The sequence below is a fragment of the Scardinius erythrophthalmus genome (genome assembly GCF_964197995.2).
Source record: "Scardinius erythrophthalmus genome assembly, chromosome: 21".
Classification (NCBI taxonomy): domain Eukaryota; kingdom Metazoa; phylum Chordata; class Actinopteri; order Cypriniformes; family Leuciscidae; genus Scardinius; species Scardinius erythrophthalmus.
In genome coordinates, this window is record NC_138241.1 from 17,715,409 (window position 1) to 17,730,938 (window position 15,530).

General features: G+C 37.1%; 1 protein-coding gene across 1 annotated transcript in view; it reads right to left on the reverse strand.

The window, feature by feature from the left end:
- macrod2 (mono-ADP ribosylhydrolase 2) overlaps positions 1–15,530 on the reverse strand; it is a 598,881-nt gene that overhangs the window by 134,327 nt on the left and 449,024 nt on the right. The gene's annotated exons all lie outside the window — the stretch shown is intronic.

Genomic DNA, 15,530 nt, shown 5'->3' on the forward strand with positions numbered 1-15,530 from the left:
AAAGTTGCTAACAAAAAAAATCTGTGAAAATGGTGACGGCATGCACATGCATACTACGAGTTTAGTCTATAGGCATGCGCATTTGAATGCATGAGCGCGGGCGCGTAGTCTTTCTTTACAAAGTGACATTGCCAACTACTTTTCTGATATGCATAATACAGCGATTTTTGACGTTTTCGCGGATCCGTGTGAACGGGAATCATTTAAAAAAAAAAAAAAATCCGTTTTAGTACATTGTTGTTGTGTACTAAAACAACTTCATGAATGAACTTCATGAATGAACTCTGTGACATTATTCCACTCCGAATTGTTTTCCACTCCGAATTGCTGAACTGCGGCAGCGTACAGAAATGTGTTTTGCATTTGATGGCGGATTAAAACAGTGGACAGTACCACATCCACTGATTGTGAGTTCATCCTATGTGCTAATACATTGAAGAATGGCAGTAAAAAATAACCACATTTCTTAGCGTATAAATGGCAGTGAAGAGTTTTGCTCATGTCATGTAAACATTTTACTGCAATTAAGTCCTTACTCTGATTATTGTAAAAAAAATTAAATAAAATAAAAATCACATTATTGGTGCACATATAACCGTAGTCACTGTATGAAATTGAACTTGCACTGTTAGAAGCATCTGTGTTACAATTATATGTTTTGGGCCAAAGAAGTGAAGAAGTGTATTGATCAAAGTCCAAAAAAATCTATTAGAGTTCAGAGGAGGCAGACATGGGCGGCACATGTACAAGCATTCAACAAGCTGAAACACACACACACACACACAAAGGAAGACAATAATAGGAAAGGACTTGTCCTGTCAGAGACCTTCGTAGTGATATAATGCCATGTGCTCCTATGTGACAGTGTGATATTGGTTCAGGCTGAGTTTGATAAATGCATTGGTCATAGGAGAAGCAGAAAACCAAGGCCTCGTTGAGCAGATGTCCTTTATGAGAGAACCGTCGAGCCCAACGGCACTCCCACAGTGGGCCCGTCTCTGCGGCCTCAAACATGCCTCTCTGGAAATTAGATTGCAATCCATTCCTAGCTTTTAAAAGAACATTCACACTGTCTGTTATCGATAACACCTCTTCAGGTTTTAGAGAAAGTTGCTAACAAAAAAAAAAATGACTTTGTGGAGTCACTTGAGAGAGGGAGAAAAAGAGAGAGAGATGTTCGTGTTTTGGCAAGAGCCCAAGGTGATCAAGAAGAAAGAAAGATGAACAGAAGAGGGTAACCTCTCTTCAGACAGGTGCGACCCCCCTCTCAAGACCACCTGCCTCTCCGAACAGGGTCAGCGTATTAATTCTGCCCCTGTATGGCCACAGCTACAGCTGCTGAAACACAGAGAAAGATTGCCTAACCTGCTCCAGCACAAGTGAGAACACCCATCGCTCTTTAGTTCAGTGTGCCACAGACCTTTCCACAAAAGTACCGTGGTACTACCATGGTACAGTGCAGAATACAAAATAATAATAATAATAATAATAGAAACGCGACTACCTTAACTAAATTTTTCAGAAGCTCAGTTGTTTTCAAAATAGTGCATCTTTTCCAGAAATAAACTACTGTTTCCCAACATAGGTGGTGCAAGCTATATTGTGACAAAAGGCTATATTGCTGTTTTTTGTTGCGCATGCAGCAAACTCTGCAATAATCGCTAATGTGCATCACTATGTTTTTGTTTTTTTTCAGTTATAGACATTAAATGCAGTAATTTCTTTTATTAGCTGTGTTTAATGTAAAATCGTTTGTTCAAGTTAAGCGCTCACTTTAGAAGTCTTTGTTTTTGTCAGATAAAATAAATACCATGCTGATTATGAAAATAAATGATATAATCTGACAGTTACATATTTAAAAAGATATGACCTCAATAAATAGCCTCAATGTGGTTCGCTGCTTTTTGTTAATTGCTTGTAGAGTATCTATTTGATTATGATTAAGTTTGGAGAAGTAGCTTCTCCAAAATGGAGATAATAATGCCATGGTTCTTTAATATACGTTTACTATATTCATAAACCTTGGTTTTTATGTGGTAGCCCCAAGTATTTCAAAGAATACCACTGCATTTCCATGGCACATGTCTAAACACCCAGTGGGCAACATCAGATGTACCTGGTCTTCAAAGAGCTGCTCAGAATGTGTGCTGAAAGATCTCTCCCTGTATGACACCAAAGGCATCCTCATGCATGTTCTTACTCTCCAAATATTTTTTCTTTTCATACACAGAAACTAAAGGATGAAATGTGATAAATGATAAAAGGACAGCCTCTTCGTGCAGGTCATTGGGAGAACAGAAATGCTCCAGATGTGTTCTTGCCTGTAGGAACATGGGCTGGAGAGGGGGGTCATGCCGTCTGTATTTACTGAGTTAGGGGATTATTCATGTGCATGGAACCAGAAACATTGGGAAAACTTGCATTGGGAAACCTCACTGACTCAAAATCAGGGTCAAAAAGTCTGAGAAGACTAATGAAAATAGACCTTGTTTTACTCATCTTAAAATATTTTTTGTCCTTACAAATGATCAGCTTAATTTCAGAATTTCCGATTTGAGAATGTAAAACATTGGATCTTTTGAACAGAGTTCATATGGTCAGTGTCGCAAATTTGTCCCCACTTAAGGAAGCATTTCCCATCAGTTTCCTTTCCCTTATGCACCGAGTGGCCTTGACACCAAATGAACAGCATGAAATATTTTGAGGCCAGTGGAGTTGTTATCAATCATCCATATAAAGGTCAAATAATGTGCTGAAGGTACAGTGACACCGCTTTTCTTTAAGGACGGCTAACAAGAAAAAAAGAGAGAGAGGGACCCTGATCCCATAGTCTGAAGCTTTAGGAAATACATCTTACTGTATGTGTACAGATACAATACAAAGACACAATACAAAAAAATACAGTATGTACTGCACTTTATCTGCACATTTTCAAGTTTGACTTTCAATAAAACGGTGATTGAGAGACAAACCACTATATTTATGCATAAGAAAATTAAACAGAAATACAGTACTAGTAGAAATTGAATAAATTAAAGAAAGTATTGACGCTTGACCCAACTGTGGAGACTGGAGTAATTGGGTTCACCCCATTCAAATTGAAACATATGTTTACATATCTACCAATATAACACTCAAACAAATTAGTGCTGGGGTTTGTCATCTAATTGCCCTCCGGATGGCAGGGAGCATATTGATGGGCATGCCATGTTAAAGCTAGCGGTCTAAACCCACGTCAGGATAAACCCCCTCGAGCGGACATAATTAATGCACAAACATTGACTTTCAAACTGGCTGTGGCCCCAGGCCATGCTTTGAGAGGCTGAGGTTGATTCGGATTCCTCGCAATGGAAAGGTAAGAGATGAAGATAATTTGGCTCACCTGTGTTGATCTGAGACCTTTACCTGTTAATTCACATTCACTGTTGCCACACCAGCGTTCCACCTTCCTAACCTGGGTATATCACTCAGTACAGCATCAGACCCAGAGCAGCGATAACAGTTAAGCGTTAAATACTGGACATATTAATGAATCACAAAAATATCCAATGATGCTCAAAGACACTAATTCTAGAAGCACAACTAGTTCAGTCTAGTTTGGGAAAAGTATCCAAAAAGGACAAGTTCAACCCTCAGCTTCCTTCTTAGCAACAGTAAAGGTCACAGTGTGGACCAAATAGAGAAAGTAATCTATGCTTTGCCACACAAAGTCCCTTCTATATCAATATAATATCAAGCTAGTGAAGGGGAAGAATGATTCCAAATGTAGGCCAGTCAATTGATTGATCTGTCTGTGACAGTGAACAGGCGTCAGTCTGGATTTTGAATGGGTGCATCGATATACAAAGTGAAATCTAGTCACTGCAGTTTGAGTTAATTTCAGAGTTTATTCAATTTATTTTTCAGAAAACTGCTCATTCTGAAAGAAAGAAGGACAAGTGGAGTCAATGAAGGATGGAATGAAGAAAGAGTACAAAAATGAAGAAAGGAAGTGAAAAACAGTACAGAAAGAATAAAGAAAAACAGGAAAGTAGGCATGCAGGAAGGAAGGAAGGAAAACGGGAACGAAAGGAAGAAAATAAGGGAAAAAGGAAGGAAGACATGAAGTAATGTACTTGATGTACTTGAGCATGATCTATTCTTCCATAATCTCCTGTCAGTCAAGATATGCAACAGATCCTCAATAATAGCAACGCCTCTGTCATGAAGCACAGAAAATGCTGACAAGTGTCTTTTCATTCTTAGGCCTGAGGTTTATGGCTTAATCCATATTAATACAATCACCAGGGAGAGAGGCAAAAAAGTGGCCATTACATTTTTCATAATCTTCCATTTCTGTGAGCCACAGATAGCAAGCATAATTAATCCCTATGATAAACGACTCACTGACGAGGATGTCATCACTTTATTTTGGAGGACGTGCACCGGCTCTCTGTTGTTTCTGCATTACATTCTCAGAGCTAGGCCCGTTCTATTGAATGCAAATTTAATAAGTAGGGTCGAATGGGATGAAATCTTCATGGATCAGGTGTGAGAGTTTGGAAGCAAGTTAACTTGCATCTTTAGAATTGTGCAAGTAAAGCAACAGAAATCATGAGAGAGCAATATATGTAAATGCAATTAGTGAAGCTCATTAAAATCATATCTAATTCTTTTATCAAGAGTGATAAGGGTCAAAAAACAGTCTTTTGAATGAGCAGGTTTTTGATGAGCAGGTTTTTGATGAGCAGGTTTCTCTCCCATATTCCCGAACAGTCAAATTGGTCTTTATATATAAACTTTTATCTTCATGAGTTCAGAGGCATCATCGAAATTGATTTTCATGCAAGCATATCGTGGAGGGGATATTGACACTGTGAAAGCAATTGGCTGTAACCTTGGGCTATGTATATCTCTCATTTGATCCGATGATTAATTATAACCCTCGCTGCCTGTTTACAGTTCAGTTCTCACATTATTTCTTTCATTTAGCACTCGTTATCAACGAGTAAGAAAAAAGATAACACATTTCCAGATTTCATAATATTATTATTATGAAAAAATGTACGTTTAAGAAAATAAACTGACAATGTAATTACACTGTTTTGTGTAATGTAAGGCTGTCAAACACACTGCATTAGAGACAGAAGGACAATTAATTTGTCAACAAAGTGATTAAGGTGACGCCTTTTCTTGAAGACTGTAATAAAAAATAAAAACAATCAACACATCTAAACAACTGAATTCAATTATCATTCTCTTTATGTTTAGTCTATTCTCTATCTTCATGAATATATAATCCAATTAGCATTGTGTTAGTTTTACTGTAGAAAATGACACATAAGGAGAAAAACAAATCATTTCTTCAGAAGATGACTTGTATGGATGTACAAAGATTAGGCCATTATGTGCATTTAAAAACAACATTTATAGATACAGATAATGGTCTCAGATGGATTTTATATTAAAACAATATCACACAAATAAGTTGAGGCAATAAGTTATGGCCGTATATCAAGGTTGTTATACAACAGTTCAACAGACAAATATGTAAAAAAGTAAGGCAGGCTCATTGGAAAAACTTTTTACAAAACGCAGGTTCCAACAGAAATGAACACTAGAGGCAGTAAAACAGCAAGCAATCATTTTCACACACAATTATGATTACAGGGCAGATTATGGATTAATAAAGGCTTGTTTTCACGCGGCTCCTTGCATAATACTAAGCTATGACCTTAAAAACCTTTTTGCCATATATGATTTGTAAATGGAAATATTTTGGAGTTTGCATCACTTAACCAGCTCCATATGTTCGGTTTTACTGATGTACTAAGCTTGCTCGGTAGCTCAGCTGGTACAGAATTGTACTTGTAATGCGGAGAGTCACGATAAAAAAGCTCAAAGACAAGAGTTCAAAAACAAGCTAATAATACTGAGCAATTTACTTTATCCACAATATTGCCAGTTTCTTTTGTCTATTTTTGCTCCGCCAACACAAAAAGATTCAAGCAACGCTGTTGTGTGTCTCCGAGCAACACAAAGTAGTGGCGTTGCTGAATGAATCACTGTTTTTAATGAATCGGTTAAATGACTGATTCAATGACTCACTCAAACGGCCTCTTGTTATTACGTTGATTGAATCAGTGGGTTTGAACAAATCAGATTAATGTAAGGTTAATTGAATCACTCATAAAGACGGTCACTTATCGCCACCTACAAAACGAACACTACCTACCGTTCAGTACTTTTGGGTTATTCTTTTTTTTCAATACTTTTATTGTAATTAAAATACTATTTTATTCAGAAAGGACACATTAAATTGACCACTAGTGTCAGTAAAGATTTTCATAAAAAAAAATATTATGCATCACAACTGTTTTTCTTGAGTACTATAAGCATAGAATGATTTCTGAAGGAAAATGTGGCACTTAAGACTGGAATAGTGGCTGCTAAAAATCAAGCTTTGCAATCACAGGAATAGTTTATATTTTAAATAAATTAAAATAGAAAAGTTATTTTAAATTGTAATAATAGAATATCTCACAATACTGCTTTTTTATTATATCTTTGATCAAATAAATACAGCCTTGATCAGCATAATGAACTTCTTTCAAAAGCATAAAAAAAAATTTTTTTTAACCGGCAGTAAACCTATCCACTGACATCAGGGCAAATATGTATACATGTACCGTATAAACAGTACAGCTTAATGCTACTGGCTGACACATAGCACCACACAATCAAGCATTAACGCAAGTTTTCTGAAAGCCACAGCTGTTTCCTTTTGGGGCAGTGAATAAGTAATAGAGGGCTGTGTTAGATAAACAGGTTATGACCTTTTCTATTGAGACTGATAGTTCCATGACAGTAGAGAGTAAAATAAAAGTGCACCCTCAGCATTGTGCGCTCTGATTGGACACACAGAGGGGAAGTGAGCAGTGCTTAAAGAGGTCTCAGGTGGCGGTACCCTGGAGTGACTCCAACTCGGACTACCAGCTACTCCATCATGGTAATGTGTGTAAATGTGTGTGTGCATACAACAACATGAGTTTCTCGCTGTCTTCAGTTTGTTCTTGACCTCACTCCAGCAGGTTTCTCAATGGCAGCACGGCACAAACTTTAGGCCAGCCAACTTCAAAAAAGACCTGCAGCCACTCTGAAGTATGATGTCTCTGCACACCACAAGATTCAGCATAGCGATGGCAGGTGTGACACCAACGTGAGATACAAAAGAGATGCCAGCGTCTCAGTTCGGTGAGCACCTTGAGGAGAAACATCTGACATTTCTGTGTCTTTCTCACTGACTTCACCTGAACCGAACCGGGCCGCCTGGCAACTGGTGAACGCCCCCGCCTGGTCTCCAGTGTCCACCTACAGCGATGAAAGACATGCGAACCGTTCCACATGAAAGAGCACTTCACCTTTAAGTTAAAAAACACTTTAGCTCTGTTCCAAAACCCAGTGAGCTGCCATGCTGCCTATACTGCCTTCTAAGGTAGCATCCGAACTTAAAGAGAACCTCAAAAAAGACTCATTTGGAACACTCAACATCGAGGCAATGTTGAATATCTGACTTACAAAATGTTCGGAATTCACTTCAGTTATTCTCTCTCCCTTAAAAGCTTATAGTAAGGACATTTTCAAAATAAGTTTTTAACATGAATAACCTTACTGACAACAAAGGGACAAGCATTCTTTCTAAAGTATTTATAGTATGAATTACTTTATTTGATGTGGGTTTTTTTTTTGTGCTAAATTCTTAGACCTTGCACTACTGCTTATCCCCAGAAAACAAAATGATTAAAATATAAACAAATCAGTGTTAATATAAAAAAGTGTAACAGATCATTGAGACAAGGTTTTATTTTCTAAGCATTTGACAAAAAAAGTATTTAAAAAATTTGCTAAATAATAAAGAGTTTTAAATAAACTCTCAAAGGACAGGTTTGTCACCATCTTTTGATAATGACCCAATACTCTACTCTGATTTTAAATAAACAATCTGTTTTTATTATTCTAAAACATAATCTATTGATACGTTTCAGTACTGAATAAATTATACATTCATAAACAAAATTTTTCCGGCATTTTCACAACGTCTTCTGGGATTGGCTGCTGCCTCGGAGGCAACTCTGTCACTCATACCTCATTTTTATTGTCAAATAAAGGCAACTGCACTTGAGCTTGAGTCTCATGATGACTTTAGGTCATATATACATGTATACTTGGCTGTTTGTTTGGAATTGCCACAACGGAAAGCCATTCTGCCCTATTCTCCGTTTGACATTCTCAATATATCTTCCTTCCAAAAATGACAACGAATATCTCCCTGATGTCATTTTACAGTCTTACCTGCCACAATCCCTGCTGTACTTGAAATGATATTTACCGTTCGGATAGCCAATCGCACCATCACGACAGGCATTTGTTTCTATTATCCATTCAATCTCGGTTTTCAGAGCTCCTGTGGGGGATTGCATTTATTATCCGCACCCTTAAATGACAGATGGCTAACATTTATAAAGTTAAACAAAACAGGAGCAAGGTTTCTGCAGTTTTTATAAAGGTAGATTTTAAGACTTTTTTAAAGACCTTTTTAAGATTAAGTAAAGAAAATGTTAAGAAAAAAAGTGAAGGAAAAACACCACAATATGTTCTCTACATGTAAATATTTAGGGATCCAACTGATCGCCATTACTTTTTAATTCATAAAAAAAAAAAAAAAAAAAAAACCTAACCTCTAGAATATGGACATAACTTTAACTGTACCTTCTCATCCTACTTCAAAAAATAACGTTCTTGGTGTTCTCAGTCTTCTGTCTTGTTTTCCAGTGCAAATATTGAAAGATTCTTAAATTAATATACATTTACTTATGAAGCAAAATGACAGTCTTGTTTTCTATGAAATGAAACAAAAATGAACAAATCTGCCAATGGGCTCGAGGAAACTTAATTAAAATTAATTCAAAGCTTAATTCAAACCCACATATTTGTTTTTGTTTTAAGTGTAAACTCAGATAATTTTCCTGTAACTCTTGATAGTAGTTAAGATGCTTGTACTGGAAACCAAGACAAAAATACTGAGGAAGATATTCATTTTTTTTTTTTTTGCAGTGCAAGCAACATTTAATGCCATGACTTTATGAATTTAAGACTTTGCTCTGATTTAAGACATTTTTAAGGCCTTAATTTGTGGGCAATTTTGTGGAAGGGCAAATTAAAACGCTTTAAGACCTTTTTAAGACCCACAGAAACCCTGAGGAGGAAAAACAACCACATTCCTTAAAAGCCACTATGCGGTGACAACAGTAACGCTTAGTTTCTCTGAGCATGGCATGTATTCCCGGTTCAGTCAAGGTTTTATTAGGAGGGAATCTCCACAATCTGTTTCATGTGTCAGAGCCGCGTGGGTGATGAGGGCCGTCTGGACCAGGGTCCGAGACACTATATTAAACCGTCTGCTGGTTGCAAATTTAGAAGCGACAGCCAAATAAAGTGTCACACTGCATTTTTCAACGGCAGATTAAAGCAGTGTAGGTCTGAATTACTTTGAATTAGATGTGAAAATGGGAAATAGACGACTGGAGCTGGGAGATGTAGCGCACGGCTGGCATATGAAAAATCAGTGGCCTTGATTGGAGCAGCTGCAATCATGCTGAGCTTTGTCTGTCTGTCTGTCTGATGGCTATTAAAAAGTGGCCCCAAAACTCCAAAATAGAATAACCATATCTATCTGAACTGGAATAAAGTACCACTTGATATGATGCTTGGCAGCGCAAACAGTAGCACTATCACAAACACTGTGGAAGTGTAGACTGAAAAGAGTGCATTTGGTCTTTGCCATTTCAGTTAACCTTACTAAAGAAATAACTGCACATATTATTAAAACATGCCGTGACTGAACATTTCCAGGTATGTGACCCAGTTTGGCTTAGGGACCGGTGCTTTAAGAAATAGAGCGATACAGTTTATTAAAGCTCTGAAAACAGAGCAGCAAGTGTAATTGATTCATCATGTTCATTGGGGCAGGGGGCTCATTGACGGTCTACGGCTGTCATATAGAATTCATACTGATGAGAAAGAGATCCGAGAGAAAGAGGGTGCAGAGTTGTCTGGACTCTTAAGAGCAGATGAAAGCGTGACTTCCTACTTTGATGCCCTCAGATGTGAGAGATCATGACAGAGCTGGAACATGCAGTGCTGAAGATGATGTGCTCCTCCATTTCTGCTCAAATTTACCACAATAGGGAAAAAATAACACCCACTGCTTGGCTTTTCAGAATGTTTTTACACAGGGCACAGAAGCTCTGTAAATTCTACCAGGGCCATGGTGAGCTGGACCAGGAGATAAACACAAAGCTTATCTATCTCGCATTAAATGAAGAACCTCCGGAGTGAGCGTGACCCTGAAGCCTGGACCACCACAGTCCACACAGGAGGGATGAAGCACTCGTATGTATTTCTATGGTCCTTTTGGTGTTTGTAACACCATTTTGTGTGGGTAGAATTTTCAGGAAGTTAACGTTTAAGAAGAGATGAGGGAATATAGTTGCTGCAAAGTTGAATCACTATGTCAAATCTACAGCAATCCATCACTCTTATTTGAGAGAGTTATGAAAGAGTTCCTTCAAAAGTGCCTTATTAAATACTAAATTGCATTAACACTCTGAACCTACACAAGCTGAAAAAAACTAAACAAATAAATAATAAATACTGTTCAAAAGTTTGGGGTTGGCAAGCTTTTGAAAGAAGTATTTTATGTTCACCAAGGCTGCATTGAGAAATATTATTACAATTTAAAATAATCTTTTCTATTTTAACATTTTAAAATGTCATTTATTTCTGTGATTTCAAAGCTGAATTTTCAGCATCATCTCTCCAGCCTTTAGTGTCACATGATCCTTCAGAAATCATTCTAATATAATGATTTGGTGCTTAAAAACCATTTCCTATTATTTCAGTTGTGGTACTTACAGTAATAATTTTCTGGAAATTGTGATATATTTTATTTTCAGGTTTCTTTGTTCAAAAGTTCAAAGAACAGCATTTATTTAATTTAATTATTTTAATAATAATACTACTAATAATAATAATAATAATTACACTTCTTCCAGATATACCATATCTTTAACTGACAAAGACATTTGAAAGTCTGAAACTGAGAATCCAATTTGAATTAAAATAAATAAATAAATAAAGCATAGTTTCTTTCAGACATTATAAAATGTCTGTAAAATAAGAGAAACTGCCCTTTACTGTATTTCTGTGGAAAGAATCCCCCATCCCCCTTCTCACTGCAGCCCAGCTTCCATCAGAAAACCCCATCTCCATTACTCTTCCCCATTGCGGCATAGTGAACATACACCCTGGCCCGCGAAGGTTAACCTTCAGTCATCAATCACAATTGTCGGAGTGTGAGGTGCTGCAGCACGGCTCTACCATGATATATTACACATATAAGTAGAGGCATCTTAAGGTGGCTAAGAGCCCAGGCCCTAATTTACAAGCCAGGCCTAATGCACCTTATTGTGAAGTTAACAGTGTAGTGCATACATGCACTTATGTCCCTGGATGCTCTCGACGATCTAATGCACCTCTCGCATGCCAAGCCCGTAATGGCATTCTCTCTGTTATGGATAGAGATGCTATCAGCACAGCAGATTATCCTTCATGCATGGGATTTCAACTGTATTCTGAGATGCCACTGAGACAATGGAATCTAGTGAATAGATTAGAATAGAATAGAATAGAATAGAATAGATATAATAAAATAGGTCATCTTTGATATTTCTTTTGGCTTGACCCCCTTTGATACATACAGTATTTAAGAGACTACTGTAAGTTACTGTGTGAACTAGACATTTCAAGACTCACACCTGTAAGTAAATGTGGTTGTCAGTCCCAAAAACTGATAGTGTGAACGTGAAATGAAGTGTGTTTTTTGTCCATACACTGGAAGTCATTAGTCACCAAAACTGTTTGGTTACCAACATTCTTCAAAATATTATTTTGTGTTCTACAGTACATGAGAAAGAAAGTCAAAAAGATTTGGAAATACATGAGGGTAATAAGTAAATGATGACAGAATTTTTAATTTTTGGGTGAACAGAAATAATATTACTGTGATAACATCTGCAACAATCAGCAGGGAACATCAAATAAAGAGCTAAAGGCAGTCATCCTTTACCATGAATAATTTAGGAATTCTTTTAAAGAAGTTCTTACAGCTTTATTAACTTAAAAACACTACCAGAGCCTTATCAAAGTATCTCCTTTCTTAAATTCATTGTAAAGCATGATTGGTATTAGAACCCTGTTCAACATGCTCATATTTGAGTGAGACATGGGTTCAAGTCCTGTGTCATGATTCCATCCTACTCACCCTTTTCTTATCCCCTGATTTCCTGTCATATTGTCACTGTCTCTATAAAAGGCATCAAAATCCCACAAAAAGTGAGATTTATAAAGGTACCTTATCATCATTTGTCATCTGATGATGAAAACATTTGGAAATAAAATGGGGGAAAAAAATACTATCAACAGGTGCAATTAACTCAACACTTAGCCTCTACTTATTCTTTTAAAATAAAAATAAAACAAATAGAAGCCAGAAGGAAGCAATGTTAGAAGTCAGTAACAATATCAGGTAACACTTCAGGTGAAGACGCCATTAGAACAGAACAATAAATCCCTCTTACTGCTCTTGCTGTGTTTTGTCCTCTCCAGCTAAACGCTCTGTAATTAATCCTCAGTTCACAATCATCCTGGAGGCTTTGCTTTGGCCTAACAATCACAATAAATTAAACTGCCCTCTGCTCCCGCAGGTAAAAGCCATTCAATAAAAGCGGCACAGAAATCTGTTATGCAATCTATTCTAAGAAGCCCGTAGGAATGAGAGCTGTACCCACAAAGTTATGTTTGTTTGTTTATTTCTATGTGACTGCATGACAACAGGTTTCTCGTAGAACAACTCCATTCATACTCTTCTTTACAAGCTACGGAGCACACCATGATTGATTGATTTATAGAAAAGCCAGGATTCCTTAAAAACCTTCAGCATGAAGAGTGATTGCATTTTCTTCCACGAGCAAAGTGTTAGTATTGCAGCTGCTACATGTTCACATAATTTAATTCAGTTTATATATGAGCTTACTTGGATTAAGATAATAGGAAAATACTGCTAACAAGGCAGAATACCAGCAGTGTCTTAATGGGGTCAGCAAATGAATTATGGCAGTATATAAACAAAGTCAATGTCAGCGGTACATGACTGAAAGCCAGAGGTCTATTACACCAAGTCCAGTGAATAATAAAAAAAACTAAAAAATATACACATGAGTTACTGTATTTATATTTCAGTTCATCATTCCGCATGGATATTTTAATTTTTACATTTTAACAGAAAAATCATCATTTAAGAAATGTTTTTTGACTTGTCCCATTATACAGAAAAACATGCAGTCTCTTGCTCAACAAAAGCATATTAATATCAACAATATCTCTGTTCAGTTCTTGAATGGGAAAGTTTCCTACAGCACCCTCCACAAGTTTGGAAACCCTCTAGCAACATCAGCATAAACCAATTTATTTCTTGGCGTAAATGCATTAAAGTAGTTTGAAATTATCATTCAAGACCAGTAATAGTGATTTGATTTTTAATTACAAAACAATAGCAATACTGTATGCAGCATCACAGTCAGACCCCCATTGACAGTTGCAATGCCTGATTAATGGATAAAACACCTAGGGCCCTATTTTAATGATCTGAAACGCAAGTATCAAGCGCAAAGCGCAAGTAACTTTGTGGGTGGGTCTTGGGCGCTGTTGCTATTTTCTATTTTTTTTATTTATAAATGACTCTTGCGCCCGATGCAAATCTAAAAGGGGTTGGTCTGAAGTAGCTTCATTATTCATAGGTGTGGTTTGGGCGTAACGTGAATGGCAGATTGCTATTGTAACGGCGGATTTGCCAGGCGCGCGCCAGGAGCAGTTCACAGCCAAGGAGAGCAACGCTCTCGTCACGGCCGTAAAAGAGAGAGAAGTTACATTGAAATGGAGAAACCCACCCAAATTAACTTCGGTTAAACAGGCGTATGATAATTTGGGTAAATGTGTAAGCTAGATGTATGCTCTTATAATAAATTGTCTGTCTATCTATCTATCTATCTATCTATCTATCTATTGTAATAATGTATGATTTGCAAAAATGAAAACTGCTGCTTCTGTGTAGATGAGAGAATCAAAGTGTATGCGTGTTGTGCACACGCTACATTGATTATGGCCAAGCATGCGCCCTTAAAATAGCTTATGAATAACATGCGCAACGCACCACTGACTTTAAACTATTTTTTCCTGGTTAGTGGCGCAATTCTTTTCTAAACCTGCAAAAAAGCATGAAGGAACGTTTGCGCCGGAACACGCCTCCTCTTTGCGCTGAACCGCCCCGGGGAGTGCAAGTGTATTTCCTAACTTACCGACGTGTGTCTGTGGAGGGAAAAGTCCGCTGTACGCGGGTGCAAAATAGGAATGATACATGCATCGGTGTACAAAGTCAATTGCGCTGGGTGCAAGATAGGGCCCCTAAAATGATTGGGCACATCCTTATAGCTTTACTACTACTTGATTTCCAATTAAGGTTAGTGTACAAGAGACAAATTAGAACAGTTTAAAGATGCTTTATAAAATAGCTACTATGGTTCTAACTTCTATGTTCTAAACATATTAATTTTATATTTGAGAAAATGTGTTTCACATTTGTTGTTCGTAATCAATGCAAAGTCATAATGATAACGATCATATTTCCATTAAGGAAAATAACAGAAAAATGGTGACAAAATGGCAAAAATACCTGTATATACTAATACATAAATTGCACAATATACTAATCTGATATTTCATATCTTTTAGGGTTCCACAGACCCCATGTTGATTAACACTGTCACAGTACCACTCAGTCAACAGTACGCACAACATTACAGTTTATGATTGCTGAGTTATTGATCTCGCTCATTCAAACACCAGGATGATTAGCTGGTAGGTCAGCAGCTGTATTTCAGTTAATGTAAATTTCATTTATCTACACTTATGACTGTCAAAACAAATCACGTAATATGCTTTGTACAGTCAATTTGGTCTTAACATACTGGAGTAATTAAGAGTAGACAATGACGTAAATAATCACAAATAAATCTGTCAAGTCAAACACTTAATTAGCACATCCACCTGTCAACATCGCTTTACACATTCATGCGTTCAGTCTCTCAACAGCACCGCAACGACTTAATTGATTTCCAAAATTCATTTAGCCTTATTTTATTCACACTTATTCTCCATCTTCCTGCACTGAATAGATGTTTGCAGCACAAACCCATTTCAAAAGTCAACAGACCATGTAAAGACGTTATTCAAGCTGAAATACTTTCTAATTCAATGCGTGTGAAGGTAAGTAAGCTGCATAGATGATCAAGGCATGCTGGGTTTGGGCTTTCACAAAGAATTTGTTGGCCTATATTTGTTTAGACCTGGTTTCTCACATATAAGACTAGGCAGGT